A 26,808-nucleotide genomic window follows, 5' to 3' on the forward strand; every position below is an offset into this window, starting at 1 on the left:
TGAGGGTGGATCTTTAAGCATTAAGATGAAAAATTTCTTTCTTTGGATTGTTTGCTGTTAAGAAATTTTTTTAGGGCTAGGGACTTTGCATAATACTGCCAAGTTATCAGACTAATGAGGGTAAGGATTTGGTTATGTTCAGGAATGCATCCTGAGCTAGGAGTCAAACAGTGCCTGCGACGTAACACTTCATAACTATTTTTTCCAGTGAATGAAGGGACCATCTTTTATATAACTTGGAAATAACATTGTCTGATTATAGATACAAGATAGCATCAGGGTTGAACTGGGGGAGACTTCGTGGAAGTTCTGCTGCAGTGTCATCAATATACATTGATAACAATGTATATTCATAACAATGAATGAATATCAATATTCATTCATCTTTAAATGAATAAAACCAGGAGCACAGCTGTAAGGTTACTTTTGAGTCAACCAGTTGTCAAGTCTGTTTAATGACATGCCAATTCTGTCTGTAAAATGGGGATACCAACACGGCATCTGTTTATTTAGTGCAAGTAGCTGCACTAAGATGAGATGAGATACACAGAGTGGGAGAAAATACATAAAAATTATATATCTGATAATGTACCTGTATCTAGAATTTATACAGAACTCTTACAGCTCAGTAGTAAAAAGGACAAATGACTCAATTAAAAAATGGGCAAATGATCTGTATAGACATTTCTCCAAAGAAGATTTACAAATGCCTGGTGAGCACATGCAACGATGCTCAGCAGCATTCGGCATAGGGGTGGGCAAGTCGGAACCACAGAAGGTAGCGTGCATAGCCACTACCCGGCTGTAACAGCATTCGGCATAGGGGTGGGCAAGTCGGAACCACAGAAGGTAGCGTGCATAGCCACTACCCGGCTGTAACAGCATTCGGCATAGGGGTGGGCAAGTCGGAACCACAGAAGGTAGCGTGCATAGCCACTACCCGGCTGTAACAGCATTCGGCATAGGGGTGGGCAAGTCGGAACCACAGAAGGTAGCGTGCATAGCCACTACCCGGCTGTAACAGCATTCGGCATAGGGGTGGGCAAATTGGAACCACAGAAGGAAGCGTGCATAGCCACTACCCGGCTGCAATCAAAGATGGGTAATGACAGGTGTTAGCCAGGATCTGGGGAAGCTGGAACCTTTATACATCGCTGCTGGGAACGTATAAGGGGGCAGCCACTTTGGAAAACAGCTTGGCAGTTCTTTAAAAGGTTAAAAACGTCAAGTTACCATGGGTTACCTAGCAATTCCATTCTTAGGTATATACCCCAAAGAAATTAAAACATACATTCACACAAACACTTGTACGTGAATGTTTATCGCAGCGTTATTCCTAATAGTTAAAAAGTAGAGACAGCCCAGATGTCCATCAAATGATGACTAGATAAACAAAATGTAGAATATCCACACGGTGGAATATTATTCAGCAAGGAAAAAGGAACGAAGTGCTGACATGCTGCAACATGGATGGATCTCAAAACATTATAATACACTGTATGATTCCATTATATGAAATGTCCAGAATGGGCCATTCCACAGGGACAGGAGTAGATGAGTAGGCTGGGGGCATTGGAGGCGGGGGGATGGGGAGTGACTCCTGATGGGCAGGGAGCTTCTGTTCAGGATGATGCAAACAGTCTGAAATGGCTTGCGCTGATGGTTGCACAACTCTGTGAATATACTAAAAGCAATGAATAGTGTACTTTAAAAGGATGAGTTGTATAGCAGGTGAATTATATCTCAGTAAAGCTATTAAAAAAAGAATATGTGAGGTAATATGTAGGGACATACTTTGAACTATGTGAGAAGATCCTAGTAATATTGTAGTTTGACTGTACGGCTTTTAAATAGTAGCAGGATGACTTAGATATGTTTCCTTGCTTGCAGGCCTGTGATTTTATGCCATGACTCAACTTTATAAGGCTGTAACTCAGCAGTATAAAATACTGAAAATGTTGAAACATAAAATGAAAACTGCTTGGCTTACTATTTTTATCTAATAGGATTTTCTGAATCAGTTAATTAGCAACAAGTAGAATGTGTCATTAAGGAGTTAGATTTTAGAATCATAAAATTTTAGAGCTGGAAGAAACTTTAAAGTCATCTATTTGAGGTTCCCTCATATTATTTTGTAAGTGAGAAAACGGAGTCCTGCAGAGGTTAAATATGATATCTTAGGTCACAAAGTTGAGTAAACTCTGGAACTGAGTCAGTGTTCTTTGGGTTGATTACTGTTGGTTTTAGTGCTGTTAATAGTGTTAGCACTGACAGTACCAACAGCAGCTATTTCAGTGCTTCCTGTGTACCTGGCGCTCTGTTAGGTACTTTGTGTGTGTTATCTTGGCGCATCTGCACAGCAGTCTAGGGGTGATTTGTTTCACCTGTGGATGAGTTTCCTGTTGCTGCTGTTACAAGTTAACAAAAACTTCATGCCTTGAAATAGCACAAATTTATTACCTCACAGTTCTGGAGGTCAGAAGCCCAAAATGGGTCTTACTGAGAGCTGGTAGGGCTGCATTCCTTTCTGGAAGCTTCAGTAGAGATGCGTTTTCTTGTCTGTTCCATCTTCTATAGGCTGCCCACACTTCCTTTGCTCGTGGCCTCCTTCCACTGTCCGCAGTGGCAGATTGAGTCTTTCAGATGCTGTTTCTCTGGTTCTGATTCTTCATCCCTCTTCTCCCATTAAGGACCCATCTCAGTAATCCAGGATACTCTTTTTTTTTTTTATTTTTTTGCGGTACGCGAGCCTCTCACTGCTGTGGCCTCTCCCGTTGCGGAGCACAGGCTCCGGACACGCAGGCTCAGCGACCATGGCTCACGGGCCCAGCCGCTCCGCGGCATGTGGGATCTTCCCAGACCGGGGCACGAACCCGCGTCCCCTGCATCGGCAGGCGGACTCTCAACCACTGCGCCACCAGGGAAGCCCCAGGATACTCTCATTTTAAGGTCAGTTGATTGGCACTTGCAATCATAAGTCCCCCTTGTCATGTAACCTACCATATTCACAGATTTCAGGGATTTGCACGTGGATATCCTTGGGGGAGGGGTCATTATTTTGCCTCCTGCAATCTGTTAATGAGAAAGATTGAGGTCCAGAGAGGTTAGCTAAGTTGTCCAGGGTCGCAACGTTAGTAAATGAAAGAGCTCATAGTTTAACCCAGGTCTGTTATTTAGCATATCTTTCGCAATGATGCGATGTTTTCTACAAATGCCATTTGATTGTTGTCTGGAAGAGAGAGTAGGATGGTTGGCAGTATTCAGATGGTAAATAGCTATTTATTCTTAAAGTAAAATCACATTTACTTTAATAATATCAAGAAATAGGCTATGGGCTTCCCTGGTGGCGCAGTGGTTGGGGGTCCGCCTGCCGATGCAGGGGACACGGGTTCGTGCCCCAGTTGAGGAAGATCCCACATGCCGCGGAGAGGCTGGGCCCGTGAGCCATGGCCGCTGAGCCTGCGCGTCCGGAGCCTTGCTCCGCAATGGGAGAGGCCACAGCAGGGAGAGGCCACAGCAGTGAGAGGCCCGTACCGGAAAAAAGAAAAAAATAGGCTATATTACTGTGAAGTAATTAAAAGCATGGTAGAGAATTACATTTATTGATGTGGGAAAGTGTTTATGACTCCTTGAGACTTTCAGTTCGTTCCTCCCCCCCATTTCTCTCTATTCATGAGTTCCCCGTGGTCATCAGTTCCTTCCTCATCCAGGCTTCTGCCCCAGTTCCAGTTACTCGCCTGCAGACTCCCCCACCTCTTTGCACCCCTTTGATCTCCTGCCTGGCGAACACTCAGGGCTGGACGAGCCCAACTACCTGCGTGTTGGTTTCACGTTAATGGTACGTACACTCTGCAGCCTCAGAATTGCCGGTAGCCTCCCCAGGTGCCTTTTATCTCACTCCCCACAGCATCCCGCCTCCGGGCTTTCAGACCTCTCACCCCTCCCGTGTTACCTGGCGTCTCAGCAGTCCTCCGCGCAGTTGACCGCAGTTGCCCATTGCTTCATTGCGGGAACCCTCTGCTCTTGGCCTTTGTCACCCCACCCTTTCCTGGCTGCTCCTTTTCAGTCTTCTGTGTCGGCCCCTCCGCTTCTGCCTGACTGCTCGGTGAGGAGCCCTCAAGGTCTAGTCCTCTTTTTCTCCCCTCGCCCTTTTGATTTTAACTATGATCTATTTGAGTCAGTCTCCCGTGTTCATGTCTCTCGCCCACGCTCTCTCAGCCTCGGCACTAGTGACGTTTGGGGCTGGATGACAGTTTGCTGCAGGGCTGTCTTGTGCATTGCAGGATGGTCAGCAGCATCTCTGGCCTCTACCCACTAGATGCCAGTAGAACCCCTCTGTCCCCGGTGTGACAACCGCAAGTGTCACCACTCATTGCTGAGTATCTCCTGGGGGGCAAAATCACCCCAGTGGAGACCCACTTACCAAGCCTGAAGCTCCCTTCTGAGGCTCTAAGGATAACGCCTTTTGGCAGCTCCGTCTGCCTGTCTCCTAACAAATTTGACAGAACCAAAGTGGACTCTTGCTCTTTCTCCCGACTCGCTGCCCTCCAGCTTTCCTCTTTCACATCATGCGTGACCTTGCAGGGCACTGGAGGTACTTCGGCTTTTATTCTGAGTGAACTAGGGAGCTGTCAGAGAGTTTGGGGCTAAGAAATGATAGGCTCTCATTTAGGTCAGGTCTTTGTTGAGAACATACTGTAAGTTGGAGGGTTGAAGCAGGAAGACTAGTTAAGAATACTGCGGTGATCCAGGTGAAAAGGTAGGAGGAGCTTGTACCAGGGTGGTGGTAGAGGAGGTGGTAAGGAGTATGGTATCTTTGGTTTACGCCTTAAATATAGGTATCCCTGAGAAGAGGAATGCATGGTGGCATCATGAGATTAACATCTTTGTGTGATTTGTTTATCAAGTATTTTCTAAGATCTTGAAGGAAGCAGGATTTGGTAGATCAGAGTGAGAAGAGAGTAGCCAAAGCCGGGACCCTGTGGGGATGTTACTTGAACGAATGCAGGCCAGGTTGGGTGGTGAAATGAGAGACCCCATGGGGGAGGGTAAGCAGGGCATCCAGTACAGCCAGGCCCACCTCACAGTCTTCTCCTGGGCTGGCCCTCCCACTCTAAAACAAGTACCTATGCCAGGGCAGGTAGAAGCAATGGAAGTCAGGAGACGTGTCTTCACCAGACCTTGTGAGCAGGTTGTGGGCTGTAAGGCTCTCAGCTGAAGTGGGGTGGCAGTTGGCATTTGGGGTGGGAAGGTGGTTGTCATACAGGGTGGCCCTGCACGTTGTGGAACACTGAGGATCCCTGGTCCCTCACTGAGAGCAGCGTGTGTGTGCTCCCTCATCATGACATCTAAACCGTGCCCCTGCCCTCTAAGTTCCACATTCCCATGGGGGTCGGTCACGTTCAACTGCAAACCACCACAGACTAAGCCCTTTTTATTTATTTATTTATTTAAATTTGGTAATTTATTTTCATGAATTTTTCCCTTTTAAAAAAAATTGGAGTATAGTTGATTTACAGTGTTGTGTTAGTTTCACGTGTATAGCACAGTGATTCAGTTATATATATATATCTATATATATACATATGTAAACATATATATCCTTCTTTTTAAGATTTTTTTTATATGGACCCTTTTTAAAGTCTTTATTGAGTTTGTTACAGTATTGCTTCTGTTTTGGTGTTTTGGCCGTGGGGCATGTGGGATCTTAGCTCCCTGACCAGGGATCGAACCTGCACCCCCTGCATTGGAAGGCGAGGTCTTAACCACTGGACTGCCAGGGAAGTCCCTATATATCTATTCTTTTTCAGATTCTTTTCCCTTATAGGTTATTACAAAATATTGAGTAGAGTTCCCTGTGCTATACAGTAGGACCTTGCTGGTTGGTTATCTGTTTTATACAGAGTAGTGTATGTATGTTAATCCCAAACTCCTGATTTACCCCTTCTCTCTGCCGCCCCAGTAACCATACATTTGTTTTCTATGTCTGAGGGTCCATTTCTGTTTTGTAAATAAGTTCATTTGTATTTTTTTTTTAGATTCCACATATAAGTAATATATGATATTTGTCTTTGTCTGACTTACTTCACTCAGTACGACAATCTCTAGGTCCATCCATGTTGCTGCAAATGGCATTATTTCTTCTTTTTTATGGCTGAGTAGTATTCCATTGTATATATGTACCACATCTTCTTTATCCATTCATCTGTCGATGGACATTTAGGTTGCTTCCATGTCTTGGCTATTGTCAGTAGTTCTACAATGAATATTGGGGTGCATGCATCTTTTTGAATTATAGTTTTCTCCAGATATTTGCCCAGGAGTGGGATTGCAGGATCGTTTGGTAGCTCTATTTTTAGTTTTTTAAGGAACCTCCATACTGTTCTCCATCATGGCTGTACCAGTTTACATTCCCACCAGCAGTGTAGGAGGCTCCTTAAGCCCTTTTTTCAATTTGAAAATTGTCTTCCATAACGTGAAGTCAAAGGGCCGTGGCATGGCAGACCCTTAAAGAAAACCTAGATATTTGATTTCTAGTTTTAGGGGCTTAGAAAGTATAGCAGTGAATATTGCCGCCAGTACTTTAAAATTAGCATCCCTTAAATGTTTTCTGTCCCCAATAGGTACCTTAAAATATTCATTCTTAACTCTTCTGTAGAGGGTGTGGGTGTCTCAGGGCCACCTCTAAAGATAGTGCACAGGACACCTGTTCCAGCTACTGCCTTCCCAGCCTTGAAGTGTGAGGGAATTTGAATAAAATAAGCGAGGAGTTGGGATGAAAGCAAATTCCCTGGCTGTATCTTAGGAAAGGGGTGGGAGTAGGGTTGGAAGAGGAAGGTTAATGGCTGTGTGTGAATGTTTATGCACGTCATGTGTTTATCAGGTCTAGCTGCTATCCAGAGCGAGGTATTTTTACAATCACATTTTAGACAGAGTAGTAGGAAATACAATGTACGACTCATCAGATTTGTGAAAGTTTGATAACTCAGAATTTGGAGCAATGAAAAACTCACCAAAGAAAAGATCATCAGTTTGGATATATGAAATTGAAGACTTGTTCACAATGGAAAAATACTATAACAGACTGGGGGAAATGCTCATATCAAGTGTGACTGAGGGTTAATATCTGTAATACCAGAGGAGTTCTCTCAAACTTAATGAGGAAAAAACTGTCAAGATTTAGGACATAGGTGGACAGAGAATTTTAGCAGGTAAGGAATACAATTAGTAATAAAAATGGGTAATCAAAGAAGTGCATTTTAAATCAGCCTTCTCTCAGAAGTACTGGAAATTAAGATAATTCCCGATTCCAGCGAGGTTTTAAGGGATTGGGGCCATTTTCTATTTTCTGTTTCTTGTGCTGTAGCTACCCCCAGCCGCTGCCTTTGTCTCAACATGACATATGACTCTTCTGCCTCGTCCATATTGCGTCTTTCACCTCTTCCTCCTGGGCTCTGTCTTCTCTCGAGAGCAGCAACCCGATAGGAGCGGGGCATCCCACCCGACCCAGCGCTGCTGCTGAGCCGCCCTCTGAGTTGACCCCGCACCATACTGTGGTCTTGGGTGTATGAGTCAACCCCTGCCACCTGTCTGGGGGGTTCCTGAAGTTAGGGGTGGGCGATTGCGCCTCAGAGCCTGGCGCACAGAAGCTGTTCAACCACGTGGGCTCTCTCAAAATTCATAGCTGTACAGCTGAATGTCTCTTCTGAAATTCTGGCTGACAGCCAACGGTTAGAGGACTGAGTTGGACTAAGAGACCACTGCCGTGTCCCAGACAGGAGGGGGTGGCTTACATCAAGGCAGTGATGGCAGAAATGGGTGGCAAGGAGCATGTTTGGGACAGTTTCCTGTGTAGACTTAATGACAGAGTTGATGTGTAGGGGTAGGTAGAACGAGGAGTTGTAGATCGATGTTTCTTAACTTTTAGTGTGCATATGAATCGCCTGGGGATTTTGTTTAAAGGTAGCTCCTGATTCAGCAGGTCTGGGGTAGGGCCAGAGACTCTGGGTTTCCAGGAGATGAGCCGCACCGTTGGTCTGTGGACCAGTCTTTAAGTAGCAAGGGTGAGATAACTTGAGTTTCAGGCTCCAGTGCCTAGATGATGATGTCTATATCAGAAATGGGAAACACGGGAGAAAAGAAAGGGTGGGGAGGACCTGGGAGATGGAGTGAAGTCCTTGTGGGACGTTCAGGCTGAAAATTATAGACAGCTGCACACTTGGATCTTCAACTCAAGAGAAAATCAGGCCTAGAGATACAAATTTGGGAATCAGCACTTCATCAGTTATAGTAAGTAAAAGCCACAAGAATGAATGACATTACCTGCAAGAAAGAGATAAAGGTATTATTAGAAAATGTGCTTATTCCTACTTGCGAGAATTTTAATGTTCCATTTAAGTTAATTTGTAAACCAGCAGTATGGAGGAAATTGGATAGGTGAGCCCCTGCATGTGAACAAGCTGTAGGGATAAATCCAGAAGTGGAGGAGTCTTCTTTGGAAAACCCCTTGAGTCCTTGGTAATGACCATAGATCAGGTTAAGTATTCCATAGATCAAGTTTAAAAAGCATTGGTGTACCTTCTCTTAGGAAAGTTCATTCATACAAACAAATATGTATTAAACATCTTCAAATGCCAGCCACTCCTCTGATCTCTGGGCTTAAGATAACACATAGAATGTATCCCCAACATGGCAGAGATTATGGGGGAGACTGGCAAAGTGGGTTCCATGAGTGTGATGCATGCTGTCGTGGGGAAGTGGGGCAGGGCCACACGACTCAGCATGGGGACAAGGGACAGCTTTCTTGTGGAAGCAGCATGTAAACCGAGACCGGAAGTCCGAGAGGAGGTGACCACGAAGAGGACGGGAAGGGCTTGACAGTGACGACTTGGAGGGAACAAGGCTCTGCAGGTTGAAGGAGGGTGGTATGGCTGGACCACAGAGTGTGGGGAGGGAGAGTTGTGAGGGATGAGGCTGGAGAAGGGAACAGAGTCCATGATGAGGCCCTTTCCCCCGGGACCTGGTGGAGGGTGGAGGGAGAAAACAATGTATTTTCCAAAGGAAAAAGTATTATTCTGCCTGGGGGTAGTTCAAACAATAGTCCTATGCATGTGGTTTCATAAGGCTTTTATGGACTGGCCTAGTAATGGAATGACTCATAGTAACATTGTTTCTGTAGGAAAATGTTTTGGGCTTCAAAAACTTACAATTTAACTTCCAAAAAAATTTTTTTCACCATTTCGGGACTGCTTGGATGGGCATACAACTCTAGTGCTTTTTGTTATTTGTGCTCCAATCATGCTTTCTCTGGTGTTTATCTGTGTGGCTGCAGTGTTGATTTTCCACCCTCTGATAGGAATCAAAGGAATCATTCCACAGACGGAGGAACATGTTTAGAAAATATGTGGAAATAAAAATAGAAATCTTTTTACAAGTTGTTTTGTTTTCAGAGTGTTTGTTCTTTAAAGTTAAGGATTACTCCATAAACTATATTGTGGTGTCGTGTTGTGTACCATGAAAGTATGGAAAATGAAACTGACATGGAAATTGTAAACGGAAAGTAAGAGAGAGTGGCAGGGTTTCACTATTGAAGTCAAATGGAATGCTGAAGGTAAACTACAGGGATAAAATACCTCCTTCAAAAAGACTTTAATAACCATGAGCTTAGCTTAGCCCCATCATAATCATCATCATCATTATCTTCATTACAACTATTGTTATCATTAGAAATACTAGATTTTTTTTTTTTAAGCAGAAAAGAACTGTTAAGGCCAGTCCCTTTATAAAATAGAACTACATGAGCTTCATTTTGTTTAATAAGTGGAACTTTAGGCTGAAACTCCTTCAAATTCCCAGGTCTCCAGTAGGCCAAGTTAATTTCATCCACACCCATCTCGTGAAAATCTTTTTTTCTGTGTTAGTTAGAATGCTTTCCGCTGACAAATAACTGAAGACTCAACTGTGAACAACTTAAATAGTAAGTAAATTTAATGATCTCATATAACTAGAAATCTGGAAGAAAGATGGTTTTATAGTTGGTTCACGTAGCAGCTGACTGCTGTCATTAGGCTCTTGGGATCTTTCTGTCTTTCTGTTCTGCTGTCATGCTGAGTGAGCTTTTGTCCTCAAGCTTGTCCTTTCCTGGTCTCAAGATGGCAGGCAGCTTTAGCTCCAAGATCGACATCCTCATATCAAAGCACCCGAGACTGTAAGAAGAGGTGTCTCTTGTCTTGGTTCGGGCTGCTATAACAAAATGCTGTATACTGGGTGGCTTCAGCAACAGACATTTTATTTCTCACAGTTCTGGAGTCTGGGAAGTCCAAGATCAAGGTGCCTGAAGATTTGATTTTTCACGAGCTTGCAGACAACTATCTTTTTCCTGTTTCCTCGCACGGCAGAGAGAGAGCGCTCTAGGCTCCTATATTATAAGGACACTAAACCCATTTTGGGGCTCCATGCTTCTAACCTAATCTAACCCTAATAGCCTCCAAAGACCTCACCTCCAGATACCATCACATTGGGGATTAAGGCTTTAACATAGGGGTTTTGGGGGGCACAAATATTCAAGCCATAGCATCTTTCTTATGTCTTTTTTCAGAGAGAAAAAGAAGCCTCCCAGAAGACTTGACTTCACTAGCCAAATTTACACGATATATCCCATTTCTAAACCAGTCAGTGGCAAGGGATATAGAAGTCCAGTGATTGGCTTTGGCTACTCAAGATTCATGGCCCTCCAGCCTCCTCTCAGAGAAGAACGAACTTAGGATTCTGGTATCCAGGACGGAGAGTGGACTGGTGAGGCCAGCCACTCGTGTCCACCACCCCTTCCAAGGCCAGCTCCTCTGCCTGGGCTCTGAATCCTTTTTTGCACTTGGAGGACTTTATTCTGTTCATCATTTTTTCTCATCTTTATTTTTAGTCTGTCTCCTCTTTCTCTTCAAGCTTACTGAAAGAAGGGTCTGTGCGTGCTGTCTCCATTTCTTTTCCTCCAGATTATTCCGTAGATCTCCTGTAACCTGGATTCTGCTGCCCCTAATAGGAAACCTCCCCTTCTGTCATCCGCGCCCACCCAATTGCCTGGGCCTTTGCCAGTATTACCGCTAGTGTTTGGCAAGACCGGTGCTTCTCCAGGTTTAGCGTGTGCACCAGAATCGTTTGGAGGGTGACTAAAATACAGGCCCTTGGGTTCCATCCCCAGAGCTTCTAAATCAGTAAGTCTGAGCTAGGGCTTGTAGAGCTGAGCTGACTTAACCTCTCTGCGGACATTTGATATTGTTGATTTTACTACCACCTTTCTGAGTTTCAGAACTCAAAATTACTCTCAAACCTGCACTTGTTCCTTTTGTATTTTTTTTTTAATTGATGAATGGCAGTGTCCTTCTTCTCACGTAAGAAACCTGGAACTCACCGTGATTCTTTATTCTTCCTTACCCCCATATACAGTCGATTTATGTTGCACACTCTGAATATCCCTCCAGTGCATCATTTCATCTCCATCCTTATTGTCTCCGCTGTAGTGTGAGCCCCATCTTTTCACCCATATTGCTGTAATGTTCTTTAAAAGTGCTTGTCCTGTCTCCAATCTCAGACTTTCTCTTATTTATACTTCATACTGTTGCAGAGTGATTTTTTTTTTTAATGCAGGTCTAATCACATTATTCCTGAGCTCAAAATTCTTTGGCCTCCTACACCTTCCAGATAAAATCCAGACTCCCTCCCACGCAAGCAGAGGGCTTCAGACCTGGGTCTCTGCCTGCCTGGCTAGCGTTTGCTTCTCTCACTTCTCTACTTTTCCTGGGCGTTAGTACCTGAACCTGCCATGATTCTGATTCTCTTGAGCTTTTGAGCCTTTGCATGTTTTCTCTTTGCCTGAAACACTTCTCTTTCTCCCTTCACTGCTTATCTTCCAGGACTTAGCTCAGGGATGCCTCTACTATCACCCTGCTTCCCTGGTCCCTTTTCTGTCCCTGGGAGTTAGATGCTCCTTTTCTGTACAGCCATGGACGTATGTAAGTTGTACTCATTTAGCTCTTAAACACACTGCTCGATTCTGGAGGTTTATTTGGTACTTATCCTCCTCTAGACTATAATTTCTTTCAGGACAAAGACTGTACTTTCCATCTGTTTCTTAATATAGTTCCTAACATAATTAGTCATTGTTTGTTGAGTGATTGAATGTTAAGGACCATTTTTAGTGATAGAAACTAGTCATAAAACCCAATCTGGAGGGCTTCCCTGGTGGCGCAGTGGTTGAGAGTCCGCCTGCCGATGCAGGGGACACAGGTTCGTGCCCCGGTCCGGGAGGATCCCACATGCCGCGAAGCGGCTGGGCCCGTGAGCCATAGCCGCTGAGCCTGCGTGTCCGGAGCCTGTGCTCCGCAACGGGAGAGGCCACAACAGTGAGAGGCCCGCGTACCGCAAAAAAAAAAAAACCACAAAAAACCCAGTCTGGAGAACTGAGGGCCCAATCTGGAGAACTGAGGGCCCAATCTGGGGAACAAATGGGAGGGTGACAAAAACACTGTAGGCTTTACATCTAGTTGGATTTGTTCAAGATTCTGGAGGAATTGGTATTTCTTAGAGACTGTGACAGGGCAGGGATTGGAGTTGGTGATGTATTATAGAAATCACTTTAGTGATATTCAGACTAGGTGGCCATTTTCATTTCCTTGATAATTTGGATGAAATTTGGAGATATGACTGTGAAATTTGGAGATATGAACATCCGATTCCAATGTTATAGCATATATAACGTATACCATATATACCTATGTCTATATCTATATTTATATCTATATGTAGATATAGACATATTGGTTCATTTGGTTGTTCTTTGAGAAGTTTATGCAAACTTAAAAAGCAAATTACGGTTGTCGCAAAGCTGCCATCTTTGCGATATGTAAATTTTATTTAAAAATTTTAAAGGTTAGCTTATTCATCCATTGTTCTTGAAAAACACGTATCTGCCAAGCATTTGATAGCAGTTGTATGTTCCAAGCCTGCACTGGCCATGTGCTAAATAACCACCAGCCACGTGTGGTTATTTACATTTGAATTTAAATTCGTTAGAATTAAAATCAATGAAAAATTCAGTTCCTCAGTCGTGCTGGCCACCTTTCAAGTGCTCAGTAACTGTATGGGACAGTGCAAATATAGGATATTTCCTTATTATATTGGCAATAATTTAGTTAGATGATAAGCATATAACCTCAAATTCCTGTTTTTAAAAAAATCCAAAAATGTTCCTTAAAAAGTGTTTTTATTATAAAATAAAACAAAGGTATGAAAATCACCCAAATCAGATATATGATTTAATGAACTATTACAATGCCAGTAGCACCCAGGTCAAGAATTAGACCTTCATGAGTCACCCTTGAAATTCTTCCTTGTGTCCTGTGTCAATCACAGCCCTCTCCTCTCTCATAAGTAAGCGTCATCCCAAATCTTCGTAGTAATCACTTGCATTTTTCTTTTTATAATTTATGGATCCAGTTTGTTTCCTTCAACACTATCGTTTGGTTTTAACCAAAGTAAAAACATTTTTATTCAGAAACAATTTCCATGCTGTAAAATCAATCCATTTAAAGTATACAATTCAGTGGTTTTCGTGTCTTCTCAGAATTGTACAGCCATCACCACAGTCTAGGTTTTAGAACATTTTTGTCACACCAGGAAAAAACATGTGCCCCTTAGCAGTCATTCCTCTTCCCCACCCTCCCAGTCACCCCAGGCAACCATTAATCTATTTTCTGTCTCTATAGCTTGCTTATTCTGATTTTTCATGTAAATCAAGTCACACAACATGTGGTCTTTTGTGTCTGACTTCTTTCACTTAGTGTAACACTTTTGAGGTTCATCCGTGGCATAGCATATATTAGTATTTTATTCCTTTTCGTTGCTGAAGACTATCCCATTGTACGGATATGCCACATTTTGTTTGTCCATTGATCAGCCAATAGACGTTTGGGTTGTTTGCACTTATTGGCTGTTATGAATAATGCTGCTGTGAGCATTTACATACAAGTTTTTGTGTGGATGTATGCTTTCATTTCCCTTGAATATATACTTAGTAGTGGGAATTGCTGGGTCAAGTGGTACTCTATGGTTTAACCTTTTGAGGAACTGCGGAACTGTTAGAAAAACAGGCGACACCATTTTGCGTAACCAACAGCAATGTAGAGGGTTCCAGTTTCTCCACATCTTCAGCAATATTTGTTATTATCTCTTTTTCATTATATCCATCTTAAAGGGTATAAAGTAGTATCTCATTGAGTATCTAATTGACTGTAAATGTATTATGGTTTTCTTTTTTTAATTTTTTTAAAAAAATTATTTATTTATTTATTTTTGGCTGCGTTGGGTCTTTGTTGCTGTGCGCGGGCTTTCTCTAGTTGCCGCGAGTGGGGGCTACTCTTTGTTGTGGTGCGCGGGCTTCTCATTGCGGTGGCTTCTCTTGTTGCGGAGCACGGGCTCTAGGCGCTAGGGCTCAGTAGTTGTAGCACGCGGGCTCTTGAGCGCAGGCTCAGTTGTTGTGGCACATGGGCTTAGTTGCTGCACGGCATGTGGGATCTTCCCAGACCAGGGCTTGAACCTGTGTCCCCTGCATTGGCAGGTGGATTCTTAACAACTGCGCCACCAGGGAAGTCCCTGTATTATGGTTTTCATCTGCATTTCCCCAGTGGCAAATGACGTTGAGCATCTTCTTAATGTGTTTATTAGCCATTTGTAAATGTTCTTTGGAGAAACATCTATTCAAATCCTTTGCTCATTTAAAAATTTTAAATTATAGTTATAAAATAATGATAATTTTGATTATATAATTGTTTACCTTTTTATTAAAGGCTTACAGAAGTTCTTTATAACTGATACCAGTCCCTTTTCAGATATATGATTTACAATTATTTACTCCCATTCTGCGTTTTTTCCCCCGCTTTCTTTATATTATCATTTGCAGTACAAAATATTTTAATTTAGATGGATCCAAATTTATCTATTTTATCTTTTGTCACTTGTACTTTTGGTATCATATTTAACAAACCATTGCCTAATTCAAGACCATAAAGATTTACTGCTCTGTTTTCTTCTAAGAGTTTTATAGTTTTAGCACTTACATTGAAGTCTCTGATCCATTTTTAGTTAATTTTTATGTAAGAAAAGGTCCAACTTTATTTTTTTTGCATTTGGACATTCATTTGTCCCTGCACCATTTGTTGAAAAGACTGTACTTTGTCAATTAAATTGTTTTGGATGGCACTCTGTCAAAATTGATTATAAATGTAAGAGTTTATTTCTGAACTCTTAATTCACTTCCATTGTTTTACATGTTTGTCTTTGTATCAGTACCATAATGTGTTGATCACTGCAACCATATAGTAAGTTTTGAAATTGGGATACGTGAATCTTCCAACTCTGTTCTCCTTTTTAAAGATTGTTTGGCTATTCTGGGTTCCTTGAATATCCGAATGAGTTTTAGGATGTTTTTAAATTTCTGCAGAAAAGGCAGCTTGGATCATTATAGTAATTGTGCTGAATATGTAGACCAATAAGGGGAGTATTGATATCCTAACAATATTAAGTCTTAACAACCCATGAATGTAGCATGTTTTGTCTTTAATTTTTTCCAACGTTTTATAGTTTCCAGTGAGTGAGTCCTGTACTAGTTTTGTTAAATATTGAATATATTCCTGAGTATTTTATTCTTTTTGATGTGATTGTAAATGCAGCTCTTTTCTTAATTTCATTCTTTTATGTTTGGGTTGGTCATTGCTGTTGTATAGAAAGAGAATGAATTTGTATGTTAATCTTATATCCTGCAACCTTGTTGAACCTGGTTATTTGTGTTTAATAGTTTGTTTTTTTTTTAGTTGGTTCCTTAGGATTTGCTATAAATTCATATCATCTATGAAGAGATAGTCATACTTATTCCTTTCTGGATGCTGATTTTGTTTGCTTGGTTTTCTTTCTTACCTGATTACAATGGTTAGTTACACCTGCAGTGAAATGTTGAGTAGAAATGGTAAGAAATAGAACATTGTATTCTTTTTTTTTGCGGTAAGCGGGCCTCTCACTGCTGTGGCCTCTCCCGTTGCGGAGCACAGGCTCCGGACGCGCAGGCTCAGCGGCCATGGCTCATGGGCCCAGCCTCTCCGCGGCATGTGGGATCCTCCCGGACCGGGGCAGAAACCCATGTTCCCTGCATCGGCAGGCGGACTCTGAACCACTGCGCCACCAGGGAAGCCCGAACATTGTATTCTTGTTCCTAATTTTAGGAGTGATCCATTCAGTCTTTCACTATTAAGTATAATATTAGCTGTGATTTTTTTTTTTGTGTGGATGCCCTTTGTCTGGTTTAGGAAGTTCCTTTCTATTCCTGGTTTGTTGAATGAGTTTTATGACAAGACTGTTGGATTTTGGAAAATGCCTTTTCTCAATTGATATGATCATGTGCCTTTTATTTTTTCTTTTATTAATTTGGTTTGCTAATATTTTGTGGAAGATTTTTGCATCAATAGCTATAAAGAATATTGGTCTGTAGATATCTCGTGATGTCTTTGTCTAGCTTTGGTATCAGAGTATTACTGGCCCCTGGCCCAATAGAAGTATTATCTCCTTTTTTTTTTTTTCTTTCTTTCTTTTTTTGGAAAGAGTTTGTCAAAGATTGGTATTAATTCTCATTTAAATGTTTGGTCGAATTTACCAGTGAAGTCCTTTGAGTCTGCACTTATATCTGTTGGAAGTGTTTTTAATCACCAATTCAATCTCTTGCTATAAGCCTTTTTAGAGATTCCGTTTTTTCTTCAGTTTTAGTAGTTTGTATTTTTCTAGGAATTTGTTCTTTTCCTCCAAGTTACCCACTTTGTTGTTGTACAGTTGTTCATAGTATTCCTTTATAATACTTTTTATTTCTGTATAATCAATAGCAATGTCCTTTTATTCATTTGTAATTTTTGTGTTCCCTCATTTTTTCCTTGGTCACTATAACTAAAGGGTTGTCAGTTTTGGGGATCTTTTCAAAGAAACCATTTTTGTTTTCATTGATTGTCTTTTGTGTTTTTCTGTTCTTTATTTCGTTTGTTTGCATTTTAATCTTTACTGTTTCTTGCTGCTTGCTTAGGTTTAGATTGCTCTTTTTTCTTGGTTCTTAAGATGGAAGTTCAGGTTATTGATTTGAGATCTTTCTTCTTTTATAATATAGGCATTTACAGCTATAAATTTTCCTCTAAGCACTGCTTTCTTTAGCTACATCCCATAGGTTTTGGTATATTTTAGTTTTCATTCATCTCAAGGTATTTTCTAATTTCCTTTACGATTTCTTCTTTGTTTCATTGGCTACTTACCAGTGTATTGTTTTATTTCCATGTATTTGTGAATTTCCAAAATTTCCTTCTGTTACTGATTTCTGATTGCATTCCATTGTGGAATGGATTTTAGTCACATGATTTTAATCACTTTAAATTCTTGAGGGTTGTTTGTGGCCTAGAATATGGTCTCTTTTAGAGAATGTTTCATGTGCACTTGAGAAGACGGCCTTGTGTTGTTGGGTGGAGTGTTGTATAGATGTCTGGCAGGTCTAGTTGGCTTACACTTTTATTCCAATCTTCTATTTCCCTGTTGTTTTTTTCCTGGTTTTTCCATCTAGTGTTGAAAGGGGATAAGAAGTCTATTAACATTTTTGAATTGTTTATTTATTCTTTCAGTTCTTCTTCCTCCGTTGTTCTTGTAGCTTTACCGCCCATTTTGGCTGCTTTTCTTACAGTTGCTGTTTCATCGTGTGTCACTTTCTATTCTTTTACTTTCAACCTATTTGTATCATTGAACCTACCGTCTCCTGTAGACAGTATATAGTATATAGTTGGGTTTTTAAAAATACCCTCTGATAATCTCCGCCTTTTGATTGGATTGTTTAGTCTATTCACATTTAATATTATTGATGTGGTTGGATTTACACCTGCCACTTTGCTTTTTGTTTTCCATAGGTCTTATGCCTTCTTTTGTTCTTTTTTTTTTTTTTACTGTCCTCTTTTGAAATAAGTGAATCTCTTCCAGTGTGGTATCTTAACTCCTTTAATAATTTTTAAATTATACATTTTGAATTAGTTTCTTAGTGTTTGCTCTAGGGCTTACAATATAGCTCTTAGCTTAAGAGAATCTACTTCTGATTTTTACCTACTTTCAGCAAAATTAAGAAACTCCTCTCCTGTATAGCTCTATTTCTCTCCTTTTTTTTTTGCTACTACTGTTATCTATATTACGTCTATATATTGTAGAAACCCAACAATATATTATTATAGTTTTTCTTTTATGTAAGTCTTTTAAAGAAGCTGAGAGAAGAAAGGAGAGCAGGTGCATATTTATGGGGTTAGTTATATTAACTTTTCTACTTTTCACCCACCTCATATATTCTGTGGGTCTCAGTTACCATCTGGTGTTATTTCCCTACTCCAGCACAAGGCAGGTTTGCTCTCATCTGCTTCCTCTGTGTTACTATCATCAAATATATAAAATTTTACATGTTGTTATTAGCCCAACAATACACTTGTATGCATACTGTTTCATTGAATTGCTCTGTAAATCAGTTAAGAGAAGGGGGAGAAATATGCAATGGTAGTCTCTTTTGTAATTATGTACATAATTCTTGGCGGTCTGTTTTTTGTGTGCATTCAAACTACTGTTTGGTGTCATTTGCTTTCAACCTGAAGAACTCTTTTCAGTATTTCTTATAAAGCAGATCTCCTAGCAACAAATTCTCTCAGTTTTTGTTTTTCTGGGAATGTCTTGGTTCCACCTTCGTGGTTGAAAGATAGTTTTGCTGGATGTAAGATTCTTAATTCACAGTTTTTTATCTTCAGCATTTTGAATATTCAGTCCTACTACCTCCTGGTTTCCTCTGCTTCTGATGAGAAGTCAGCTGTCAGTCTTATTGGGGTTCCTTGTATGTGAAGAGTCATTTTTCTCTTGCTGATTTCAAGATTTTTTTCTTTGCTTCTCAACATTTTGATTATATTTTGTCTGGGTGTGGATCTCTTTATATTTATCTGGTTTGGAGTTTGTTGAACTTCTTAGATGTGTAGATTACTAATGTTTTTCATCAAATTTGGGGAGATTTCAGCCATTATTTAAATCTTTGTTCTGTGCCTTTCTCTTTTTCTGTGGTGCTCTGTTCATGTTTCTTCATTCTTCTTTTCTCCCCATTCTTCAAATTGTATATAATCTCTATCAATATATCTTCAAGCACTCTGATTCTTTCTTCTTCCAGTTCATGTCGACTCTTGGGCTCCTATAGTGAATTTTCCATTTCAGTTATTGTACTTTTTCAGTTATTGTACAATTCCAAAATTTCTATTTGCTGCTTTTTTTCTGTAATTTCCTTATCTTTATTGATATTCTCTATTTGCTGAAACATTGTCATTATACTTTTCTCTAATTCTTTATCCATGGTTTCCTTTAGTTCTGTGAACTTATTTGGAATAGCTGATTTGAAGTCTGTCTCTGTTAAGTCTAACATCTGGGCCCCTTTAGAATCAGTTTGTGTTGCCTGCCTTTTTTTCCTGAAAATGGGTTTGCTGCTTCTTTGCACATTTTGCAATATTTGTTGAAAACCGGGCATTTTAAATAACATGTAGCAACTCTGTGTAGTGATCACCTTGGGAATGGGGGTTAATACTGTTTGCTTGGTTATTTATATATATTTTTAGTGACTTGGATGAACTGACTGTGTGAAAGCTGTTACCTCCAGTGGACAACATTGGATGTCTCTACTCAAATTTATTTTCTTGTTTTTTCTTTTATCTTTACTACCCAAGGGTTACCCCTTGGTCAGATAAGCCACTCATTGGTTAAAGGCTGTGCTTATACCCTCCTAGCCAGTTAGAATTTTACTCTTTACCATTAGACGTGCATGTGGCTTGAAGAGTGCTATCGCAGTTGAAAGAGTTTAGGTATTACCCAGTCATACAGTTCATAAAGGAAAGGCAGGATAAATTCTTGAGCTTTTTCTTTGATTTAATAGTTTTTAAGAATGATTAATTGGTTCTCTATCATCTCTTGAAGATGACCAATTATTAAAAAAATTTTGAACTCTTCGAATTAAACGTTTGATGGGTTTTAATCCATTTCAGTTATTATCATTAATGAAGCTCAAATTATTCCATCTTTGGCCAGTGGGAGCCTTTTGAGATTGGCTCCTGAGTCCTAGAATTAGCCATTTCTCTAAGAAGCTCTGGTCTCTAAGGGATGCTCAATGATGCTGGATTGGCCTTTGTTTGTAGGCCTTTTCTGTAATCAGAGTTAAGAAATATATGCACATATTTAAGATAAAATAAAATACCTCACAAGGTCATATTGATGCTTCCAATTAAAACTCTAGACTACAGTGTATTTGAATCTTCCTTCTATATCTCCTTTTCTCTGTGCCAAGAATCCTGGTTTTTCAAAGACACAAGTGATTATAGAATTAGAAAATCCCATAATTATTCATTTATTTTTATCCCGTATTACACATGCAATAGTCTCAGAATGACAACAGTAATACTACTGAAAACATTAAAAAGCATACTTTTGCTTATACTCTCACCATCTTTACAGCATTTAGGACTGGCAGTGTCTTCTGAGACATTGTTTGTTTAGCAGAATGAAATGTTTGCTTAGCAGCATTTTAGAGCACCTTCTCTTTCTCAGACTCCCTGCTACAAAGGAGGAAGAGACACAACCTTGTTCTCTAAAAGCTGGGCTGTTGGGTTACGTGGTGTCATTCCGGTATAGGAAGGCATGGCCCCAAAATCTGGGTTTTTCTTCTTCTTTAAAGGTACTGTTAATGATGTAATTGCATACTTCCTAAAATAAAACTCTTTCATTTTCTGCTCTTGTCAGGGAGCAGCTTCCATTGGGTGGAGATGCTTGATACTTCCTAATCTCTGTTACCTAGTGTATTAGTCAGGTTGTGCAGAGAAATACAGCTAGCAGGGGATATATCTATATATCTATGTATGCTATCACGGCTTTTGTGGATGCACTATAGATAGATGGATGGAAAGACAGAAAAATAGGATATACTAGCTAGATAGATAGATAGGGAGAGAGAGTTAGTTTTTATGTTAAGGAACTGGCTCACATGATTGTGGGAGCTGGCAAGTGTGAAATTTGTAGAGTAGGCCAGCAGGCACAAATTTTAGGTAAACGTTGATGATGTAGTCTTGAGTCCAAAATTTGCAGGGCAGCCCAGCAGACTGGAAACTCAGGCAGGTTTCTGTGTTGCAGTCTTGAGGCAGAATTGCTTCTTTCTTGGGAAAGTTCAGTCTTTGCTCTTAAGGCCTTCAACTGATTGGTTGAGGCCCACCACATTATGGAGAGTAACCTGCTTTAAAGTCAACTGATTGTAAATGTTAATCACATCCACAGGGACTGTCACAGAGACACATAGACTAGTGTTAGACCAAACAGCTGGGCACCGTAGTCTAGCCAAGTTGACACATAAAATTAACCACCAAGGTTAGGTTAACCATTTAATTTAGTGCCCAAACTGAGATTCCTTTGAGAATAAGAATTACTGAAAAATAATAAAATTGTATAATTTTATTTGTTGACTAACAGATTTATTTTTATTGTATTTTAAAAACAAGTTTATTTCTGAAAAACGTTAACATATTTCCATGTTAATATTTAAAAAAACCCCAAAACATCACAACAAACATCACAACAAAATTATTTCATACTGATTTTTTTCAACTTTAAAAAGACCATAAATAGAATTCTCAGTAGAAGCCCATATACATTATTTAGTTTCTTAGTCATAATTTGTCTGTAGTACTGGGTCTCTGTATGTTTCTGAAAGGAATGTAGTTTTGAAACACAGTTGTATTGTTTTTAATTGTTTCGTAAAATTATAGTCTTCAAAGTTTCATTTTATGATTACTAAACTTGAAACTTGATTCTTTTCAGTAGTTACTAATTGCTGTAAATCATAATCTTTAAATTTGAGAATATAATATCTGTATAGATACTAAGGTACCTGGTAAGTTCAAAGCAAATTCTACTAAATTGAGGTCATTCTAAATTTTGATTTTTTTTTAGTAGTTTAACAGGGAAATATTCCAGCCCATATATTTTCACAGGTACTGTCTTTTTACTCTATTTAGAGTACCTTTATTCAATGACATTTTTACAAGAGAAAGCTTGTCAGATAAGTTGTATTTATTTAGAAGTCTTCTGAACATTTTACCAGATTTTTTTTTTGTTTTAATTTTTAAAATTTTTATTCATTTATTTTTGGCCACACTGCATGGCATGCGGGATCTTAGTTGCCTGACCAGGGATCGAACCTGTGCCCCCTGCAGTGGAAGCATGGAGTCTTAACCACTGGACTGCCAGGGAAGTCCCCCATTTTACCAAATTTAGATGCTGCTAGATTGTAAGCATTTGGAAGTCCATTTCATCCTGGTACAAAGTATAAACTTATCTAAGTAAAAAAACTGGTTCTCTGTATAAATTAAATCTGAATTAAAGATTTCCAACTGACTGAACAAAATGAAGCCAAGATTTAGAGTGGTCGGCTGAAAAAATTTCAATGCTATTGATGATTTTACTAAGTGAGTCTTAAAAGCCTCCAAGATTTCTAAGATATGTAGCAACAAGAGAAAACAGGTACTGCCATGTTGGAGTAGTATTTTTTTTTTTTTTTTTTTGCGGTACGCGGGCCTCTCACTGCTGTGGCCTCTCCCGTTGCGGAGCACAGGCTCCGGACGCGCAGGCTCAGCGGCCATGGCTCACGGGCCCAGCCGCTCCGCGGCATGTGGGATCTTCCCGGACCGGGGCACGAACCCGTGTCCCCCGCATCGGCAGGTGGACTCTCAACAACTGCGCCACAAGGGAAGCCCGGAGTAGTATTTTTTTTTATTCAACATTATCTTTGTCACATGAGTGACAGTTTCTTTGTGTGTGTGTGTGTGTGTGTGTGTGTGTGTGTGTGTGTGTTTAAATATTTGTCAGTTGTGATTGTTAGACTGTCACATCTTTGGTGGATGTAATTGTGGGACGTGTTTGCTTCTACTTTGGTCATATTTTGCCGTTCACATGGTATCTCTTGACACTGATAGAAAGCTGGCATGACTTAAGTGTAAATTTCTTCTGCTAATAGAGCCAACAAAATAACAGCTGCCACTTAATTTTAACTATGTAAACAAGACACTTTGTAATCAGAACTGAGCAAGATTAAAGACTAGTCATTTGATCTAAATGAAAAGTCATGCTTTATAGAATAATATATAAAACACCTTCTTCATCTGCTTTTCTGAAATTGGTATCTTCGAGCTACTCATAGTTGGGGCAGCAGCATTTTGAATATTTTTTCCACCTCCACCGAAGACTGCAGGATTTAGCTGTCCCTCGGCCTCTCCTGTCCAAGTGCACTTCCTTTTTCTGCCCATGGTTTGGGTGCTGACTTTGAGAACGAGGTGTCAGTTATAGCCCATCCAGAGAGAGGTCTTTCACGTTCAACCACAGGTTAAATTGACAATTGGATTCACTGTGCGTGTATCTCACAGCACTCACCAAGATCCGGGCACAGCCTGGAAGTAAATGTTCCGGCTTATTATAACACTCCCGTTAAAAAAAATCGCTAGAAAGTGGAGAATCCAGGACAAATAATAAATTGCGGGGGTGGGGACACTGTGACAATGGACCTAAGTTGAGACTGTCTCAGTCAAACTGACACACATGGTCGCTTTACCAGACACGTGTCTTTTCAAAAATCTCCTAACCCCAAATTCCTGATTACTGTTTTCCCCTCACAAAGGCTGTGCCCTCAATGTGATTCACTTGTTTGTGACTACTTAGTAATTTCCACAGCATTACGCACGTGGAAAAGAATGTGAAACATTCTTATTAGTCAGTTTTATTCATTGTAGCACTTCCTTCTTTCTAGAACATTTTCTGTTTATCTTAAAACTTGTATTAAATTTTGCATGCCTTCATTTTTAAACATTTTTAAAGACATGTAATAAATTTATGGTATTGTTCTTCCTTAAATTAGTTCTTTTGTTATCTTAATAAAATATCATACAATAATTTTTAAAATTTGGGAATGAAAGGAATACAGTTGTTCACATATATTTGATAAAAATGGATTATCTGAATATGATTATGATAATACTTTATATTCTATTACAGGATTAAATTAAAAGGATTTACCATACATCTTATGACTCTTTACTGGAGCCTTGGGAGATAGGTAAGTGACAAGCATTTTTTGAAGAGATATTTCTGAAACATTAAATGATTTGATCTCATAGGTTCCTGACAAAGTAGACAATGGAGTATATCTTACTTCAGTGATTTACCTCTTTTTCTCCTCAGTAAAAATGGTAGAAATACCGTGTTTACATGAATGTAATGTAACATTCTCTGGTATCCAATAAATCATATTTTCCAGGGAGTTTTAGGTTTATTTTGTATAATAATTATACAGAGAACATTGTCAATAAGAGAAACAAGTTAGGCATATTTCAAAAGTTAAAGCCCTAAAAAAATCGTTAAATGCAAAGTGGTGTCCTGGATTGTATCTTAGAACTGAAAAAAGACATCAGTGAAAAGCAGGTGAAATCCAAGTAGAGTTTATAGCTTAGTTAATAGTAAATGTACCAATGTCAGCTTCTCAGTATTGACAAATGTACCATGGTAGTGTAAGATGTTAACTTAGGTGGAATTTGGTGAAAGGAATACAGGAACTCGGTAATATCTTTGCAACTCTTCTGTAAATCTAAAATTATTCCAAAATAAAAATTTTTCTTTAAAGCCAAAAAAAATCGAGATTTATTTGAAAATTATAGTTTAGAAGTAGCTTTTCTGTGTAATACTTTGAAAACTCAAAATAATTAATTACCTTTAGAAAAACCCAGATGCCGTGCATTAGAGATGCAGGGAAATATGTGACGATAGGTTTCACTTTTCAGTTCATGGGAGGCGTGGGATTTCGTTTTCTTGACATTGGCCTGGTGTCCATGAACATCTCCTTGAGCTCGGTTACAGACTTGCTCTTTGATTCCTTTAAGGTACTTGTGTGTTCTTTGGTGGTTTAGTACTGCTCTTTCTGTTAACATAAGCAGGCCCTTCCCACGGTTCCCAGTGCACCACTTTTTTCTTTTTCTTTTCTTTTCTTTGATGTACTGTTAGGGGCAAAAAGGCCAGTGATGTGACTCCGTGGTTTGGAGTTGAGACCCTTTTAGGGTGGTTTTGTTCAGTCACATCTACTTGAGCTTCTAGGTCAGGCGCTGGACTCAGCTGACCTCTCGTTAAAGAGCCATTTCTGTAGTTGAGCTGAAATAATTGATTGCTGTCAGATAATTGAAATTGTCAGTTTCCAAAATGAACTCTGGCAGTATAACTCTTTTAAATTTCTATAAATATTAAAAGACTATAAGAAGGGAGCTCCGTAGTTTGCTGAACTATTACATAACTTGTCATTAATAAAAGTAAAATAGCCCTGCCGGCCTTTAAATGGTCTCCTGCTGCTGCTGCCAACTTTAGTGATTTTAGTTAAACTTAAATTTCATGAAGGGAAATAGAAGTAGATTCTACTTAAAGGATACAGGCGTTTAACACAGCAGACCCAGGCCTGGATGACTTCTGCAGGATAGTTGTTAGGCTTGGAGAGTTCTGTTTTGCTTGATGATATTTGTTCAGAATTGGTGTTGTAAATTCTATTGGCATGAGATTGATATCTTTACTTCTTAGTGATGTAGCATAATTGTGCCAACCTTGGTAGGAAAGTTCAGAAAAAGGGAGGAGCATTTTTTCAGGACAAGTTGCAATTCCATTGATCAAATTATAGTCCACACATAAAATCAAGCAAAAAAGCTTTTTATTCTTCTGTGCTCGAAGAGCCTTGCAAGTGTTGTTTCTGGAGACATGCTTTACCACTCCGCTGGCTGGCTGTTACTTTATGGTCACCTAAAGTATAAATGGGGGTAGCTAATAGGCACTGAGCGCTTTCTATGTACCCGGCACTTTGTTTACAGTGATCTCATTTAATCTTCACAAACACCTATGAGCTAGTTTGGAACTCCCATCACACATGAGGCTGGAGGGTAACAGATGTCTCCAGGGCAGCCCTGAAGGTGTGGGGCAGAAAGAGCCGATTGCCACGGCGTGCAGTACCTACAGTTTAGTACCTGGTATTGCCAGCTTCCAGGGAATCCTGAGTCTGTGGACACACGGTAAACTTCAGATTACAGCAACTCTTCTGGGTAAAAGGATGTCTGAGCATACCGGGTGACCTAGAGCGGACTCCCCCCGGGGTAATGGGCCTGGAGTGGAGTCTCTGCTGCCCGTCGCAGCCGTGCCCTGGCTCATCCTCTGGTTCCCAAGCACGTCAGTTGCTCTCTGTCACCTGATGAATTGCCGAACAGTCACGCATTGTGTGCTTCATTGATCAGATGCCAGGAAATCTTGGCAGCTCTGGGGAGCGTGATCTCAGCGTGCCTCCTGGTCGGCGCTGGGCAACTGCAAGCTGTTAGTGGGGGTGAGAACTTGGATCCAGAAGCCAGGACCCATGCCAGAGGCCAGGGACGGGGTAACTGAGCAGCGGGCATGTGAAATGGAGCTCTCCAGACTCCGTCAGCTGGCCAGGAGGCAGAAGGAGAGTTGCACGTGACTCTGAAAGGTGGTCTTTGAAGAAGATTATGACGTCTGGCTGTGGGTTTTGTACTTGCAGATATAAAATACTCCCAGTTGCTTTTTGAGGAAGAACGAGAATGTTGCCAACTTACACATCATAGTGCTTGTTACAATGGGCAGAAACCACTCTCTCTGAAGCTT

At 40.3% G+C, this 26,808-nt stretch overlaps 1 protein-coding gene across 6 annotated transcripts in view; it reads left to right on the forward strand.

Annotated features, from left to right (window-relative positions):
• Positions 1–26,808, forward strand: part of ZNF438 (zinc finger protein 438) — a 171,404-nt gene that overhangs the window by 15,773 nt on the left and 128,823 nt on the right. For 5 of the 6 annotated variants that reach the window (XM_082681414.1, XM_082681416.1, XM_082681417.1 and 2 more), the window contains exon 2: positions 24,163–24,223. The exons of the other annotated variant lie outside the window; for it this stretch is intronic. The gene's annotated coding sequence lies outside the window, so the exon portion shown is untranslated. The remainder of the gene's footprint in view (positions 1–24,162; positions 24,224–26,808) is intronic. 6 annotated transcript variants of the gene reach the window in all.

This window comes from Grampus griseus, assembly GCF_964374135.1.
Source record: "Grampus griseus genome assembly, chromosome: 2".
In the NCBI taxonomy this organism is placed as follows: Eukaryota; Metazoa; Chordata; class Mammalia; order Artiodactyla; family Delphinidae; genus Grampus; species Grampus griseus.